At 39.8% G+C, this 18423-nt stretch overlaps 1 protein-coding gene across 1 annotated transcript in view; it reads right to left on the reverse strand.

Annotated features, from left to right (window-relative positions):
* Nucleotides 1–10023, reverse strand: part of LOC124405367 — a 28988-nt gene extending 18965 nt beyond the window's left edge. Inside the window, exon 1 of the mRNA XM_046880204.1 lies at nucleotides 9777–10023. The gene's annotated coding sequence lies outside the window, so the exon portion shown is untranslated. The remainder of the gene's footprint in view (nucleotides 1–9776) is intronic.
* Nucleotides 10024–18423: the final 8400 nt, after the last annotated feature.

Consider the following 18423-nt stretch of genomic DNA (forward strand, 5'->3'; position numbering starts at 1 on the left):
ATATAATCACGCGCGAACGTTTCTGTCCAGCCCGCAAAGAGTCAAAGGCCACTTTACGGTAATTATGGGTGTTCGTTTGTACTTAGTAGCAACAACTGTACATTTCTGTATATATATATATATATATATACACTGATATGTATACTGATGATATACTGTATTAATGTATACATTCCCTGGGAATAGGTCATCCCCTGGAAAATGGGGCTCAATTTTGGGACAATAAATTTTCCGAGTAATTCACAACCACTTGCTGGACATAAATGCCTATGTCCAATATATGTAATATATATATATACACACACACACATATATAGATACATATAATACGAAAGTTACCAAACGATCAAGTCAACGCAATCTGCGTATGGTAGCTATACCTATACGCCTAACTAACCGTTATATAAAATAATAAAACCCGCCTTCGAAGAATTTTGTATAGGTATATATACATTGCGCATATACAATATACATACACGCATGCACGCATGAGATATTTATACAGCAGGCATAAGACCAGTGTTCCAGGCACGCACACAAAGGCATGCGATGACAGGAGGATCCTTTTGTACGACGATACGTTTGACCATTTTCTTTTTTTATTCTTCACTTTACTTTTATATATATATATATATACATATATGTAGTTTGATTCTGAATTCTCCGAACCTGCAATCGTTTTGCGATATATTTTATTTACATGCGTTTACGTGCGATGGATATTCGTCATATATGTAGGCAAAAATACACCCCATTATGCAGCTGACGGTGAGGCCATTCCCTCCAGCAGCATCGATATACTGAACCTGTGCCATATATATGTATACATAATACATGACCGCGGTTCGAAGAAATAAATATGCTTTTAAATATAATACGAGTGTGCGCGTGTACAGACTTATATTAGGTATTCGCGTATTTCAGGCAAATCGGGGGCAAGTTAACGACCTCAAGATATCAACTTTTTTTCCTCCTTCTTTTCGTTTTTATTGTCTTTTTTTATGATAAGAAAACACACGCGTCATTCGCTTGTGTGTGAATAGAATTATACAAGCAAAATATGTCCAAGTAATCAAACGCAGAAAGAAAGGACTGAACAACCCCATTTTATACACAATTCCGAAAAAAATCACTCGAGCAAATTTTCATTCGAAATGCAGAAATAAAGAAACGAGACGAATTGTACGAATTCATTAATAAAATATTCTCCAAATTTAAAGAAATTCTGATTATTTCTTCCCTGTGAAAAAAATTCACGATACATGGCCGACGGATGCCTGAGCCCTGAGGCATAATAAGAAAAGAGGAATAAAAGTGAAAAGCGTACTTGCGCTGCTCTACAACCGGTTACACGCGTGTGTACGTAAGTTATAACGACGGAGTTTGCAGGGCGCATGTTCACACGCGAATTGGTACAGCCCTGACGCCGCCGGTCATAAGAATGGAAGGAGATCGAAACGATGGGCATTACAAGCGTAAAGCGATGATTGCGAAAGGATGAATTATCGTCTTCTTTCATCCCGAAGCGTTGGTGCACGGTATCCGGTGTGTGGTGTAAAAGGATAATCTAAGGATAAGGTGGTTGGCGGAGCAAAAATCTATACCTTAGATCCGTGATTTTATTGCACGAGTTTATAGTCGTAGGATTCTGACCGATTTAAGACCACCGGTGTCGTCTGCTACGATCTATTCAACCTGCGTAGGAGACGACACCGGTGGCCTTGAATCGGGCAGAATCAACCTCGGAGGGTGTACATCGCGTGTATTTGTCAAATTGTTGAACCTGTAAGCGACGAAAATGTATTTGATAATAAGAAAAATTAAGAATGTACCGAAGTAACAGCCAGAAGCTCACGATCTGCAGTTATACATCGTGAAGTTATTTTATTCGGAAAACTATTTTCTGCAAATTCACTGAAACATTTTTACTTATATCACGTCGCTGTCGTTAGATATATAATTTTCAAACACATCACCGATATATACAGATTATGATATATAGAAAATGTGAATATTATTGACTGTTAAAAAAACAAAACAAAAAAAAAAAGTCCTTGTATTTTTCGAGTGATCTTCGTAATCTACGAATGTAATAATTTTATGAATTACACTGAGTGTGCAAAAAAATTTCATATGATAAATACAAGAAGAGTATTGATTTTTGGCCAACCAGCCTACATATATATACAATCTAACCCGACCCCAAGCGCCTAACTCACCCCCCTTTTATGGGCGGTTGCGCGAGATATTTGACGTTGACAAACCTAGTAATGGCTTCCAGGAACCCCGGGGTAAATACGGGTCCGAGTAAATTACGACCCTGCAGGTTGTCTTTGTCATCATCTGCTGCCGCTGTTTCCTCAACTACACCAGGTGACCAAATTGGTACAACATAGTCGAGGAACGCGTTACGCAAGAATATTTCCTGCACCGACATTAAAACAAGGAACCGAAATCGAAGTTTGTTTTCGGTGGTTAAACGAAGGCTGAAGTCCGAGAATGATAAGATCTGAAGTTGGAAATTGTCTCGTCTTTCAATGTCAAAATCAAATTCATGTCCCAATAAATATTACGAAAAGAATTAAGGAATGTAAGAAGAAGAAGAACCTGTACAACACACGTACCATGTTAATTTTCATATTTAACATTGTTTAAAAATCAACGCTTAGAACAATGTAATTATCTTTATCGTCGTGCAAAATGGATACCTGATACTTCAATTATAATTTTCGTTGAACTCTACGCGATGGATAAAGCACGATAATCAGCGAACAGCTGGCTGAGCGTGAATTTCCGCTGACTGATTTTGATTCGAGGGTGAGTTCGGGGTATAATCCCTGAGGCTAAGGGTTCGAGAGGTGTAAAGAGGTTCGGAGAACATGAATTCCCGGTAGTAGAGAGAAGCCGACCTTCCCTTCCTCCCCCCTTTTTGGGTTCGAATCTCGCTCGCTCTTCACTGCAGGTTTCGAACCCTCGTGCCTTGACCTTCGGCCTTGTTGCAACCGTATCGTTTTACCCTGCGCTATCAGCTATCACCGCCATTAAAAGCGGTATTAATAGACGCTGGCTGCATTAACTTGCGGTGCGCGCAACTGCGGGCTGCAAACGCGCGGAATACCAGGAAGCACTTTGGGCCCGGTGGCTATTTATAATCGCAGATTATGATGCCGCCGACGGACGGTTCGGATTAACGATCAAATGACAGCCTCCGCAGATGGCCGCCGAGCCCCCGGTTGTTCAACCGCATGCAACAGGCCGCAATTGTGCCTGTTATCCACGTAGTTGGGACTCATTTCATTTCATTTTCAGTCACTATCTGCACTTGAAATGGAATTTTTCGATAGAACTGGTCACCGGTACTCTGAATCCAGAATTTCTACCGCCATCTTGGATTATTGAGGTAATTAATTGTTTTTTGTTGTTTGAACAAATTTTTAGGGTGTACCAATAATTAATAACCGCAGGTGTTGTACGTAAAAGTATGTACATACGTGTACATATATATGTATGTGAAGATACACGTAACGTATTACCGAGAATGGATATCATACGTCATAACCGTACGGCACGTGATGTGAATTTTTTGAATTAACATAATCAACCCTGATTTCGTGGAAATCGTGCCAAAAAATATATATATATATATACGTATATGAGCCAGAGAACCGTTATCATCAGGTTAGATATACAGTGAAAGGCCCGAATTCGGTATCAGCTCCTAGAAACTCGAAAAAAAGCCGGATTTAATATCACCTTAAAATCCTTTGTACGTCGAGCTCGTGAAATTTCATCTATTGCAGAGGTGAAATTGTTTGGAAATTTCGCTTCCTCATCCGATGAAATGTAATTATATGTACAAGGTATTCATATACCTGATGTATAAGACGGTGTCGCCTTACGATTGAAGAGCTACAAGCATCTCTGAGAATCTAAATACGTGATGAGCTTTGAGCCTGTTAAATTAACGCATTCTCCGTGAGAGATTTCGCCTCTTGAAGCGTTAAGCCGAATCCACACTGTAGACCGTATAAAACAAATAGCGATGAATTCACGTGGATTTCTGGTACGTTTAAGCGATTTTGCGAGCAATTAAGTGACCCTTTTAATTTATCGAAGCGTTTATCATCAGCGACGGGAAGCAGACGATGAAACGAGTCTGCGAAAATTTAAATACAGTGTGGAGCCAGCTTAACAAACTCGGCATTATATACTGCAGCACGAGCAGCTAGTCAAGAAACCCGCAATTTCAAGCCCCCGTAAACCGGGATGCTGTGCGCAGGGCATCGCCCCTCTCCTCGATAACGATCTTTCTTTCAATAAGCTCCAGGTTTCAATCAGTAGGACTCCATTTCAGAACCATTAATCTTCCGGTGTACTGACAGTTGATGAGTTAGGGAGGAAAAAAGAGAAAAAGGAAAAAAAAACACACACACACACACACACGCACACACAACGCTCCATTTTCAAAGTTTATCGCGGTGTAATTTACTCCGCCAACACAAGATCATGTCTTATATCCAATAAAGTATCTGTATAACGAAATAAATTCGACGAATTGATTTAATCGTACAAGAGAAAAACGTGATGCTGAACTGTAAGTTGAAATTGGTGACGAAATTGGGCAATAAATTACACGACCTGCTATGTATACCTACCAACAAGTTAAATTTCGAACAATGAAACGGGCATTACCCAGTGTATCCGTTTCATATTATACCCATCCACTGCTCTAATTGCCTCTCTGAATATATATATATACATACATATACATATATATAGACTCGGAAAACCCGACGTCGAGGAGTAAGCAAAGAATTTATAGTGAATGAACGAGTGACGGGAAGAATTCAGGGCCTATTCCACTTCCTCGTTTCCAGTTCCCATTTTCCATTCTCCCCAACTTTGTAAATATCCTCGGTCTTTTGCCAGGGATAAAGGGAGGGGTGAAGGAGGGCAGAACGAAGCGCATCTGCAGACAATGATATTGAATATCCCGCAGCGCGGTGGAGAATCGGATACCGAGAGTGAATCCGGTAGCATCTGATCTGGCGTGTTCCGCGGAGTGCGAAGTGCAGGTATAAGGTACGTATACCTAAAGCTTAGAGACGAGCTGCATCGTCGAGCGTAGAATCGGGGAGTAGCAATTTACTGGTCAACAAAGAACGGTGCAACGCCGGAGAGAATTTCGGAGGGTAGCTGCTATATAGGAGGGCGCGGAGCGGCAGGAGGACGAAGGCCTGGCCTTTCTCGGAAGAGGCTGTGATCAGCCGTCGGACCGAGTCCCGAGGGTGGAACGCGGACTTCCAGGAAAGCTGCTCCAACGTCGACTCGGGATTGTGTCGGTCCCATAGGCGTGGCCATAGGTTCGACGGAAGGTGGTGGTGGTGGTGGGGGGAGAGATTTCGCATCGCGTGTAAAACGCGAGGATGCCTCGATTCGCGACAAGTGCAATCCTGCGTCATCGTCGAGGTGGTGGTTCGCAACCTGCAGCACCTAATCGTCGAATGCGAGAAGGGAAGCACCCTTCGAATTTTATTGCGCATTCGAATCTGGGACGCAAGTATCCGATTCCAAGATCTGGGAAACTGGGTATAAAATATGGAAAAGGCTTGTCTGCGCCAATGGACAGACGTTTGACTCTCTGCCTCCGGGAATCGCGGAACCGAGTTCTCGCGCTGGCGTATAGCAGCGAAATAAGCTAACAGCAGCTTAGATGCGACAGATTCTGTACTCGTGGTACCTTTACTCGGAAATTCTCGCAGCTCTACTCCTAGACCCCCCCCCCCCCCCCCCCCCCCCCTTGAGGACTTTCTCTTATCTCGTTGACGAGCGTCACCCCGGTGTCACGACTACAATATAGCTGTTTCAAGTTTTTGTTGTTGTTGCGAGAAATTTTGCACCTTTTTCAATTTATTCTCAGCCGCCTGTTTCACCTTCGCGCTATACTTTCGTTACGTTTCGACGTTATCGATGAAACTGAATGTGAACGGTACGTGATCATGTTGCAGAAAATTAGTAACGAATCTAATTATTCTAAAAAAACTCCGCTCTGTTAGCGTCAGCGTCAAGTATTTCCTGGAAAATTTTCAAAATGCAATAAAGTTCAGTGAGCGTAGCGATACGAGTAAATGCACAAAACTAAGTGCTGTGAAAATCGTCCGAATTTATCTTCGACATTAGAGATTGTATCAAATAACTCTTATTCGTGAGAAATTTTCGTACCTGTCGGATCCTCCGATATTTCGAGTTCAATTAATTAACAGTCTCCACTCATTTACGTGGAGAAATTTTAAGGTGTAGGTATTTATAAAAGCCAGGGTTTATTCACAACGCCTTGAGGCGTATTCTACTGCTTTTAGTATTCGTATTTTCGCTTCATTCTTCGTCTAAGTATTATTGCTCAAGGCAATTGGCGCCTAGCATTTGTATACGCAAACTGTAAGTGAACGATTGACGAATTGACGCCGATCAGGGTGATTATAATGTATGGTTTATACCGCACACTTGGTAAGACGTCTTATAATTGCGTTGCGAACCGCGGTGCGTCTCCTGCATCATTTTTGAAAATCAAACTCTACAGATTCGAGGAGAAACACTGAAGCGGACTAACGAAATAACGAAACCACCGGCAGATCATCATCCTTGTAACGTTCCACGGGGTAAGAACTAAAATTAATTCCTCAATCCCCGATCTACTTCTTTATTTTCGTCTAGATCCTCGCTCCGTCTTCGAGAAAGAAGAAGGAAGAAGAAGAAGAGAAGAAGAAGACGAAGAATAAGGAGAGAATTCTGGGAAGGATCTTGGCCCGTAGCAATCTTCCTGCAGGGTAACGATCTGCTTTTTTAAATCTCTTTCTCTGTATCTCTCTCTCTCCTTCTCTTCTTCTTCTCTTTCTCTCGTATTTCTCATTTTTATTTATTTGTTTACTTTTATTTTTTCATTCCTCCCATCCCACCGTCTCTCGTCAGCTCAGCAGAAATTTGGGACTATATCATATATAACAACACATGTTATATCGTTGCCAAATTTTTCACATTTACTTGTACATCATTATTATTATTATTATTATTATTATTATTATTATTATACTTCCGCCCATATTTTTTCCAACTCTATCCCTTTTTCAGGCTTCACAATCCATAAGCCAGGCAATCTTAAGGGGATAAAGGATAAAGCTTTGTGAAAATAGAGAGGATTAGGGTTGTAATATGTTTTCATAGTATTTACTGAACATAGTACTGAAACTGACGAAAAAAATTAATATTGAAAAATGTTCAACTCGATTTGAAAAATCTCGAAAATGCATTTTATCGTTCGTTTTATCTGCGTGGTGGTGGTGGTGGTTCGTTCCCGATTGAATTCTGATTGGATTCTGATTATCTGCCATGTTGGGTCGAAAAAAGTTTTCGAAAATCGTTCGAAGCGTTCGGATTTTATTCACGTTTTAAATCAGTCCAGTCCAGTCCAGTCCATTTTTCGTTTTTTTTTGTTGCCCACCCTGTACGTATAGAAGTTTCAAGAAAGTTATCAAGTTATAACCGAGCCGATAATCCAGATATAATTTTAGACCTCCTTTGCGTCCGGTTTGCGTGGTAATACTAAAAAACTTTTAATACTTTAACGGAGCGTTTCATGATGCTCTGCATAGATTATAAATAGTATATGATCTATATATAAACCAATATACACATACGATATAAGGATTTGATTCGAAAGTAGCGATGACATGTGACGTCTGCGTATATGACGTATATATATATATATATATATATATATATATTCAACTACACGATACCAACAAATACGATGATCTGCAAAATGAGATTATTTTTGCTTAACTTGTTTTTCATTCTCATATCATCAAGCAAGTGTATAATTAACACAGCGTATCTGTTATCTGCAGAGATTCAAACCACATATCGCTCCAACTCCCGATTATACAATATATAAATACTAGCTGCTGGGTTATATGTAAATGTATTATATACAAATAAGAGAAAAGCACACTGCAGTCACCAACTGAGGGAAAATAAGTAACTATCTAATTGCACGACATAACCCACACATAGAATGGAACTCGAGAATATTGCATCTCGTTTCTATACCACATGATAAACAGAGTATTTGCAAGCTGGTCGTTACCAGTACCGCAGAACCTTGGTACAGCCCCAATTATTATTATTGTTATTATCATTATTATCATTATCGTTATCATCATTATAAGGGAGCTGGGAGAAGTTTAATTAATTTTCTCGGGATTTAAAATACGTATGCACCTGTGTATGTAAAATTGCCGTGAAAACTTTTGAGTTGGCTCCGTTCTGTCTGGATGGGATTTCTAAAGCGGCTTTCTCCGCGTATATACCGGGGCCAGATGTTGACGATTTTATTCTCAACACAGGTATACATGTAATATATCCAAGTATGATACGGTAAGGTTTACAGGCAAGTATCGCAAAAAAGGTGCCTGATTAACTCGTTAAATTTCACCTAAGCCTCGGTCACATTTGTCCAGATGAAACACGCGAGTATCGGTGTAAAAAATTTCTCGCCAAATTAGGTGAATTCTTAAGTTTCGTCTACTAATCGAAATGGGATATCCGTCGCGTTATTCCGTGAAAACACTGAAACGTTTTCACGATATATCAGCATATCCGGTGCAGTACGGTTCGTTGTGCTCTAGAGGGTTTCGTCGGTTAGATAATTTGATAATAAATGTACATAGTAAATGTAGCTACAATATACAAGGCGGCTTGAGCATTATGCCCCTTGGCCAATTGTACAAATAGGCCAGTTTTGAAAGTAGCCAACTTGTCTACGTGCGAGAGTCTAATAACTCGTAACTGTTTTCCCGGAAACAATTCTCCAATACCTCCACAGGTATACATACACAGATAATATCCGGAGGGTAAAAAACGTCCCTCACAATTCAGTCTCTCCCTCTCACTCCCCTGCGATTTTATAATTCTTCCGCTACAGTGTCATCGGACATATAGCCACGTTCATACTATACGTAGAATGCAGTTCGTACGAATTACGCACGGTGGTGGGTATCGGCCACGTGTTTACGTCCAGACTCCGTTATATATATAAATCGTGCTGCGCAGCGTACGTGCGTATAATAAACTGATATGCAGGCGTAATCCGCGTTACAAAGCTTTCGCTAATCTTTCAACAAATCGGAAACGAAAATCGTTATTCCGAGAAAGGTCGTGACTCCGGAGTCCGGAGTCTGGAAATCGGAGCGGAAAACGCGGCTCGATTCTACCTTCGCCGTTTCATTATTTACATACACATTATACATATATGTATGTATGTATACTTTTCTCGGCAGGTGTTTTCCACGATATGTTGTATTGTTATGCAACACACGGTTGCCCACAACCGATGATCGCTTCCTGTGTTGTTTTTGTTCCAAAAACAATCGCGAGCGCTTCTACATCGGCGTTGCCGCGACTCGTCGTCAGCAGTGCGTAACAACTTCAGACCTGTTCGATCGGATAACAAAGAGTCAAGAGCGAGAGAGAGAGAGAGAGAGAGAAAGCGAGACAGAGAGAGAGAGAGAGAGGGAGAGAGTAACTGTGCAACGGATGAGGCGCCGAGGGGAGAGGAAAAGAGAGAGAGCGAGAAGGATCATGCTGGCTGTGTCGCCTGTGGGCGAAAACTCGATCGAACAAGATTTTGATTCGCCGTGAAAAAGGATCGCGCGTTAGAGATTAAAAAGTAAAGAACGCACGGTGTTTGAAATTGGAAGATATGAGAGTGATGAACTCACCTCCTTCGTCTCATCCGGAAGCGAACACCTCGCTGCGAGCGACGGTGCTTCTCGTATCCATCGACCGACGCTGAGGATGAGGGTTCGCCGTTGTTTCGAGGCATCCAGGAACCGCGCTCCTTTCACTCGCGTTAATTGTTGCCCACGAGTTCGCGTGTATTGTGCGAACGGTCGATAACCTCGCGACCCTCGCGAACGATCGTTCAACTCCGCTTTTACCCGAGTATATAAAAAAAAAAAATAATTTATTATTACGTATTTCGGGCAAACCCCTGTGTGTGTCCAAATATCCACCAAATGGTCGACGTGCACACTCTCGCCGAGCACGTCTCGACGGACTACTTGCTCAATGGCTCAAGCATCAAGCATGCTGCCTCTCATTCTTGCTTAGAAATCCTACCGCCAGAGAGCGCTACCATCTGGCGCCCCTTTACACCCCGCGTCTTGCATTCTCATTGTCAGATTCGCGCACACCGCGATACCTACGACAAAACCTTTGCCTCCTGCTTTCCCGATCTACTTACATAGCTATGCACTCAAAACTTTTCTGCTTTCGTTTTAATCTAGGGTTTTTTATCGTACCGCTCACACGTTTCACACCGCCAACGTAACTAGGAATCTCCAAATATTTTTTCAACAATCAGTTTTTCACTTTCAGACCAATTTTTTTTTTTTTTTTTTTTTTTTTTCTTATTACCGCCGTGTTAAAGTTAGAGATTCATGCTGCAGTTGTTGTATTACTGTAAAAATGTGAAAAACACGAAGATTTAGACTCTTTTTATATTTTTATCTTCTTGAATTTTGCAGGAAAGAATAACAATTCTACCCAAGCGAACAGTCGGCCTGATATTCTCTGAATTATATATCCAATGCGAGGGAATTTTCTTCTCATAAAGTTTTTATTCCAGTAATTCGTATACTACTGCTTCTCGGAACAATAATGTCGGGGTAAAAGTTTAGATATATATAGGTATATACTGTAATATACATATAGATCACCTCACTCGTGTACCTATCTGTATGTGTAATTCAATTTGCATGTGTATTTGAAATAAAAAAATGTTAACCATAAGCTGTAAACTAGCGACTTGGGTAGTAAAATAGTATTTAAACTGTTTTTCTTTATCGTATGTAAATTTACGCTTTTAATGATAAAATTTGTGAAAAATTATTCATGTATGAAAATTGATGTCCGTCACGTACTGTATGTAAATAAAATTAAAAAAAAAAAGTTAATGATATTCCACCGATATATTTGTTAAATAAATTTCACCTCCCATCCCGTAATCATAATATCTACGATTCAAACGAACGAAGAGTACAAAGAAAAAAATACCTCAAAGCTTTATCAGCACATTTTAATCGACGAAACAAGCGATAGAATTTCGGTTAACGATTTATATATTTCTAAACTGTCTGACGCTTTAGATCGTCGAAATGTGAGTGTAAATTTGGTACGAAACGCGAAGTTCTTATTATGACAGAAAGTTCTATGTACATACAACAGCAAGTGCGTCGGTACTTAATTGTAAGCGATATACGTATCGAGAAGTTATTACGAAAATTGCAACACGTCATAATTACTTTACGCTATTTTATATCGGACAGTAAAATTTTTGATGAGATTTTTTTCACACATATTAACACATTTGTCGAACCCTGCAGATGTTTTTCCCTCTTCAGCTTTATTTATATTGTGCAACGACGACTGCGCGTAATAATGTTGAAAAATATTTTTCATCTTCCTCCCAGCTGCTTCGGGTTAAATCGATGATCCGTAAGACAAAAACTATTATTCTACTCTCGTCTTGAATAAAAATAGCGCGGAAACGCAGCTGTTGCAAACTGTATTTCTTCAACTGCATTATACAAGTAGGTACGCTTATACATACGTTGAATCGTGCTGTGGATACTTTCACCATAGGAATTGCATTCATACCACAAATCGCCGAGAGGATTTCCATGTCCTTATTTCCTTCTTCTCTATAACATGGCGGTGCAGTTTGTACAGCCTTATAATTTTTTAATTTCGTAAATCGATGCTACTTAAGTGTTATAAAATCAAATTGACATCTTCAGCCCCGAATTCCTCGTGCCTATCAAAGCCTCGCAAGTCGTCCATAATGTTATTATTATTATCGCTTTTGAATTATTTCAACAACTGTTTTACACGACGCAAAATTGCGAAATCGCATTTTATCGCGCGGTTGTTTCCAAGAAAATCAGCTGACGCAAACGAGACGCAAAAAATGCGTGTCGCTCGTATATTGGTACATTATGTATGAACATACGCACGCGCACAGATTAAAAATGAAATTAAAAATTTTCGATGGATAATTCAAGCGGTTTTATATCATTTTAATTAGGATTTTCAATCTCGTCAGCGGCAAGTACACACATACTACCTACCTACACCTCCTACGCATATGCAACGTTATGCAGTTAATTATCCTCGTCATTAGCCCTCGAAGACGTGATTTCATTATTACAATCCACCGCCTTGACCACAGAAATTTTATTCCCCTCATCGCGAGTAACAGTGTATATTTAATTACTACACATGTGCATTGCTGGTATAAAAATTGTTGATACGAAAACTGACTCGGGTGCTTTTCGATTTGCAAATAATAATAATTATAAGACGGAGAATTATAACGGGCGTAAAAAAAGGATCGCCACAGTTTTCCTCATACTTTTCCCTGGCGCTCAGCCACTGATTAAATCGTCATATGAAGGGATAAAAATATCCTGCCGGGACTGCGGGCAGAAAAAGGAGTAAAAGGTGAGAGAAAAATAAAAATTAACCGACAGTTATCGCGGCGAACGCTTATCGCAGCAAGCCAGTACATAATACCTGGAAATTCGCGTAAGTCGGCTTATCAGCGATTACCGTTAATGTCCAGGCACACTGGCTAAGCGACTTGGATGTGAGATTTGGTGTAATCTACATCTCTACATCGCGCCTCTAACCTGACGGAATCTCTGCAACAATTTTTTCGACCCACTCTGTATATCGTTAATCTAAATACTTGTTCCCTCGATGTACTGCAGCGGTATACAAACAATTCCAACTTCACAGTTTATGAACCATTCCATTTTTACTCGAGATTATCAAAGGAATGTGGTAGAAAATTTTCTATCAATTTTTGTGAAATAGCAACTATAGTCTCAACTTATAATTAAGAGATTCGAGTGAGTTTTGAAATGAATATATTCACAAATTAAATTACCTGACGCGGTCGGATTTTTGGCACAAGGTTATCGGCACTTCAGAGGTGGCATTAACCTGCTGTGAAATTCGAAATTTCCCTCGAGCATTTACAACAGGTTTATCCAAGCGCTTCCTTTAATTATAACGCAAAAGGGGCCTCGAGTGTGAAAATCGACAATTAAAAAAGTGTAATTTTTGTTTGGAAGCGTTACTTTGCTCGTTCTTTTCTCGTTAAGCAAGATTACAGTCGGGTAAATCCGGTGAATCGGAGCGAAATGAAAAGCGGAAAAAATACGACATTCACCTGGGAAATTGAAGAGAAAATAAATGTAAGCATTTCAAAGAATTCTGTCGCGTATATTATTTATTTTCGTCATCGCTATAAAGCTTTCCGTAACCACACTCAACATTCTACAAGGGAGTATTATAATTTTCTCGGTGATTATTTTTTATACTTCGAAGGGATCCCTGCGTATTTAGCAAGGTTTAACGGAAGAACACGCGCACGTTTAAAGAACATATTCAACGCGGTATTGCTCATAAGACAACAGAGCAAAGTTCAAAAAGTGTGAAGTACTATATATACTTCTAAATACCTACTTTTTTACGCTAAATCAATGTTATTTTTTTTTTTCTTTTTTTTTTTTTATCTTACGATCATCATGCGAGACGGGAATTACAATAATTTATGTAGAAATATTAATGACATGAGTAACATGGCAATGGACAACGATATTTGAAATTCACGTCATACGTATATAATGTTATGCCTTTTGTATATACCTAACTACTGTATTTGAGGCCGGTAATACAAGTTTATGCAATAGCCTGAACTTGACATTCGATCTTTGCTCTGCGATTCGAAAATGGAAAAATTATTCTACGGGTCAAAATTCAAAAGTGGATTTTTATTTATATTCAGCTCCCATACGTGTTAAATGCCATAAATCGTATTTTTCTTATTTTTTTTAGTAATGACATCTCTTCAAGCTTTGGGTTATAATTAGAATTAGGATTAGCTCTGTGGGTTGTAAAATGATTGAGAAAAATTCAGAAAATTAAATAATGGAGATGCTCCAACATTTGCAGCTCGTTTCACTCGATTTGTGATTATGGTACGCTACTGCAGCTGGAATTGGACGTTTTTTTGGGTCTTGTCATCAACTTTGCGGAATCTTCTTGCAAGGCGAGTACCGGATCTCCGGATCATAGATTCTGCTGAAATATCTGGGCTTTGGTCCAAAGTATGGAACATCTGATGTGTAGTTTCAACCGTTGGGCCGTTCTTGATTACAGTTAAAAGTTGTGTCGAGTGGAATGACCTTATAAACGAAACCTGTTGTGTACATTTGCCTGAAATGTGAACTTTTTTTGAGTCCTCTGTTGTAGTTTCGATGACAGAATATCATAAATTCATACGTCATTATTTCAGAGCCATATAACAAAGTATAAACTGCGAATTTTCGACAACCTGACGTAAGACCAGAGAAAAAAATAAGAATTGTAAAATTTAATTGAGGTCAAAAAACAGGAGAAACGTCTGCATAAAAATTGGCCAACTCTTAACGTAATCGTCAATTCGACGGTTTTTCACCTCCGTAAAAAATGTAATTCAAAGTCTAACGAATAATCGCGAATTAGCTTCTTTCAAAACGGCTATCTATAACAAAAAACGTTCAGTTACACGCACTTGGTATGCGGGTTATTATTCCAAGTGAGCCTTCGCCCCATCAGTTAAAAGCTTATAATCAAGCGATTTCTCGGAAGCTGAAATCACAATGAAAAGCATTATTCAAATGATTCCTCGGATCTGCGCCGAGGGCGATGTCGTGTCTTTGTTGTGTCGGTGGTGAGGGGCACGCGTGGTTCTCGGAGACGACGCGAAAGGCTCTCTTGCAGCACCCGGTGCACACTGCGGCTGTCGAGGAGGCGCAGGTGGGGCGGTTCGGGGCCTTGGACCCGCTTTACTTCTTCTGGGACCCTCGACGTCGCCTCTTCTCCGTACCGCAGCTGCCCTCGATTAACCGAGCCGTTCCTCTAATAAATTTCGCCTCCATCGCGATCGTCGATAAAGCCGGGCGTCAAACTTCGATTCACGGAACTCGTATTTCCGTTTCTGCCTCGAATTATACGCGACGTACATGTGTGTAGACTAGTCACCGTATCAGAAAAATGGATTATTTTTTTTTTTCAAAATTTAACTTGAAGATATTGTGCCAAACGACGAAAAAAATGTCGTCACGATTTTCTGTTTCGCATTTGAATAACGTGGAAAAATCTGCTCTTTCGAAATTTTGAAAAAGTAGATTTGTCATAAAATGATAAGAAACCTGTTTTGTAGAACGTTCAATTCTCTACAAAAATACGTTCTGGTCTTCTAAGTACACTAATGCGTTGACGAGTTATGAAATTCCATAGTTATATACAAAAATATATTCCCACGTCATTCAAATGTGAAATAGAAAATCGCGATGACTCAACTCTAAATATTAAAATCAAGAGTCCATACTTGGATAGCATCTTCTTTCCGTCATTTGGAACAAAATTTGACAAAAAAAAAAAAAAAAAGTTGCCGATTTTTTTTTTATTCGATCTAATATACACACATAAAAATTTCTCAACTATGTACATCAACTATAAATTCCCTTCGTAGTAAAGTTCTTGAATAAATGCGGAGCAGAAGGTGTAACAGAAATTTCCAATCATTTACCCTCAGGGTCGACTACCTTACGGTATATAATACAATAATTCGTCGACGTTGTTTTACCGAGAAGCCTTTTGTGTAAGCCGTGAACCGTATTATAAAAGCTCCGTAGAACTTGTGCGCGATATACACGATCGTCGATATAAAAATGTATGTACGCATGAAGGGTGGTGTTTATTTTTATTTTTTATTTTTTTTTCACCCTCGAGTACGCATGTACAGTAACACACGTATGAGTACGTGCTGTACTGTACACGAAAAAATACATACGTACACCACAAGTGATGGTTATTGATCTACCCGATTAGGACGTCACCATAGATACAGAATCGCGCCGAGCTGTAGTGTTCACAGCACTTGGTTACACGTGTGAAACCCATCCTGAGCGTTTTCTAAGAAGTCCTTTCTGACGCCTCGACATATTCCAAGTAGGTATACCTTATATGCATACCGTCTACATATCTCCCGGTGTCATCCAGCGCCCATTTACACGATAGAAGAGAGTCGCATCCGACGCAATTTGCCCGGTACGATCAGATCTATTAGCGAAAACCATGCTGTTATCATTATCGACTGTAGGTACCTGTAATAAACTTCCTCGCCGTATACAAGCGGTTGCAAAACGAGGTGGGTACACGTATGTACATACACTTCGAGAACTCTGCAGGCATAGTAAAAAGACAGCTACTCGAGGCGAAGCCTTTCACATAAACTGACCTCTGAGCCCATTTATTCCTCCTTCTTCGAATGCGGGACTCGCATTTAGAGTTCTAAATTTAAGTTGACCATTAATTCCGAATCGTAATACCCCTGCACAAAACGTTTGCAGCAAATCATGTACCGCGATCTTGACTATATAGTTTAAAAAAAAAAATAAATAAAAAATACAGATTACTCGTAACGTCAATTCATACTTTTTATATACCTAAGTTCAGCCGTTGGAGATGACAATTAGCAGAGCTGTTCTAAATTGCCCTTAAAAAATTAAGCAGGAATGAAAAAAACAAAAGGAAAAAAGAAAAACACCTCACACTCCTAGCAAATGAATTGCAAATTAAAATCGGTGCAAATTACATCGTCATCGAGTCCCGCCTCCGTCTACGTCATTCGGTGTTTTCGAGTGGGACGATTAGATTTGATCGAAAGAAAATCGTAGGACGTAAAATGATTCACGATCGTATCTTGACTTCGTCACTGTGGGTATATGTATGTACAAGATAAGGCTGTAACGGTAATAAAAGATCCGGCGTACGCTCAGGTAGACTTGTGCAGATTTTTTCCATACAATGCATCAAGGTCGTCGCGATTAATCACCGCGTGAGTGTCTGTACAACGTCGGGATTCGTATTATCGGCGGAGGAATACCGATCGCGTGGAAATGATGATCGATCATGACTCAGAAGCAGCGCACAATCACAGACGATCGATCGCAACGAGGTGAATATGCATCACGTGTGATCGAAGGACATGCAACCCGACAGATGTCCTCCGATCGGTGACTTTATTAATCTGTATAAAGCCCGTAGGTTGAACTTTCTTCGTTTTCTTGGGTGATGTCAGGGATTGAAACATCTGACTGTTGCAGACTAGCTGATGACGTAATACTGCTCGTCTAAAACTTCAGTTACAAGTTTCCAGGTAGCCAAAGCATTCGTCTGATCCTGTTACCTGGCTATTTATAGAACGCCTTCGTAGAATCATGTCACATTACCTTCTCTCCTTTCTTAAACAGCTTCAACTGTCTTGTAAAATATTCACCATATACTTTTATTATTATACTATTATCATTAACGGTGCGGCACGATAGAAACTGCAAACGCGATTCTACGATTGCAATTACACGACTGAAGTCAACCTTGTTCTTGATATTTGAATTTTCGGAGAAACTGATCCGCATCCCGTATAAATGAAGCAAACAAACCAATTTACTCAACTCGTGTATAATATGTACAGGATATACGCTACCCACGCGAAATGAAAGTCTTAATGGCTTTAAGCGTCTACGTGAAAAGAAATCACCCCAACGATGGGTTTCTTTTCCATCTCTTGCCTCTTTTTTTTCCAAGATATAAAAAATATGGAAATAATGGAGACTGCAGTCCACGATTCAGGAGCAAGTCACTTTGTTGTGGATGTATCTTTGATTCAATCCCAGAAAATTAATCATAAGTGAGAAATTAAACGCCAAAGCCTGAAATTTTCCTTCAATCTGCAATACTCATGTTATACTCACGTTCAGATACGCGGTTGGCTGCCCAAAATAATATAAGGATCCACATAACCACCCTCTTACGTCGTTCAATAATGTCCCTTCATTAAATACATCCTCCCACGCGATTCTTGGTATTGTTACCGAGCAATAAATCTCTTCCCGGAACACCGCGGTTGTACATGGCTTTGTAGGAAGAAAAAAAAAAAGAAGAGAAAAGGAAAAGAAGAAAGGACGAAAAACATACGCCGTAGAGGATTGTTATACACAGAGGTTGAAAGCTTTTTCGAGAAAACAAAGGTCTGACATCGACGTTGTTTGTGTCAAATACGTAGATCCGCATCTGATTATAATTCCAGGACGTACAATAATCTAGACAGGAAGTTTAATAAGGTAAATAAATTACGCACCAGAAAAGTCTACTTACGTTCTTGACGTTCGTCATATACGTAAGCGGTATGTGATTACGAAAAGGGAAAAATGGAAGAAACAAGATTACCATTCCGCGAAACTCAGAGCGCGT

Source organism: Diprion similis, chromosome 4 (genome assembly GCF_021155765.1).
Source record: "Diprion similis isolate iyDipSimi1 chromosome 4, iyDipSimi1.1, whole genome shotgun sequence".
NCBI classification, from domain to species: domain Eukaryota; kingdom Metazoa; phylum Arthropoda; class Insecta; order Hymenoptera; family Diprionidae; genus Diprion; species Diprion similis.